The 1,351-nt window shown below is 41.7% G+C and overlaps 1 non-coding gene across 1 annotated transcript; it reads left to right on the top strand.

Moving 5' to 3' along the window:
* Positions 1-676: 676 nt before the first annotated feature.
* Trnap-agg (transfer RNA proline (anticodon AGG)) lies at positions 677-748 on the top strand. Its single transcript has one exon. It is a non-coding gene; the product is annotated as a tRNA-Pro (tRNA).
* Positions 749-1,351: the final 603 nt, after the last annotated feature.

The raw sequence follows: 1,351 nt of genomic DNA on the forward strand, positions 1-1,351 counted from the left end.
GTTTAGCAAAACAGGCATTTGAAATAAGATGTATGTTAAGACGTGTACACCAATTATCCCAAACACTGTACTTGGAATAAGACTAGCTAAAACTAAATTTTATCGCAAAATTATAAAAAGAAACTAATAAAAATGCAATGCCCTACGAGCGCATATCACGTAATCTTCGCTTCCTGTAGTATTTCTGTCGTCTCACATAGAACATACCTCCGTACTTAAAGGTTTATTTCAATTGAAAACAACGCCATGTTCATTAGAGCTATTTATACGTAAAAGCAATTACGGCTAGCTCGCGACTGAGCAATCGTGGCTAAAGAATAATTCACTAGAGCTCCACGGCTCTGTTAATCATAGCTGTAAATGAGAGAAAGTACCAATTCGGTGTAGAATTTCAACATCATATTATTCATAACCCCTCTGCGCAAGACTACAATATTTAGCACTGCCCAAGAGTACCCCAAACGTTGAATGTCATGAGAGTTTCCTTGCAGCTCAACGCCAGCGTTGTCGTGTCTTACACACGTGGCGAGCGGACGCTTCCTGGTTCCTAATACGTAGGCCATCAGCTCGTCATGACCTTGGCCCTACGGCTAATCGCAATATATAACCAACTTTCTTATCTGTGAATATCATTACCCACATAGTAATATACTAAATTGAGCCGCATGCACGGCGTGGCTCGTTGGTCTAGGGGTATGATTCTCGCTTAGGGTGCGAGAGGTCCCGGGTTCAAATCCCGGACGAGCCCTAAATTTTTTTCGCTTCCGAACCGTTGTATCCACTTCCAAAGACTCTTTTCAGTAACTTCTATTTTATTTGCTGGAAATTTGTTGCAAGCAGTAGTCAGTGAGTCACAACCGAGTGCTCAGCTGTGCTGACGTGCGGTGCGGCGCTCCGTGGAGTAGATGACCCGTAAACACGTGTTATTGTACATGTATATCGCGTTTCCTTATACAGCCCCCCCCCTCCCCCATATTGTAAGTATTAATACTTCTTGTTCATAGTCTTTGTGTATTGTTCGGGAAGCGGAGATTCAGCTTCGTAGCTATGAATCATGTTCATGGCTTCGATCAGAAAAATACTTCTCACAGGTTCGCCTTTGGCAGAAATACAAGACATGTGCAACCTACAGATTTGGAAATTCATAGGTGGTTGCATGGTAGCTCCACTAATTCTGGTGATAACGCGGAGTACATTCAAATAAATAGTCACAAGTACTTTGTTTTTGCTCAATTGCATAATTACCTCATATTAGACAAAATTTTACACAAAACCCAGGGAAAATTAGAATTCAGTCATCGTGAAGTTTCTCTCAGTACCTTTGATATAGGTAACGCCAGCGATGAACTGA

Source organism: Schistocerca nitens, chromosome 2 (genome assembly GCF_023898315.1).
Source record: "Schistocerca nitens isolate TAMUIC-IGC-003100 chromosome 2, iqSchNite1.1, whole genome shotgun sequence".
NCBI lineage: Eukaryota > Metazoa > Arthropoda > Insecta > Orthoptera > Acrididae > Schistocerca > Schistocerca nitens.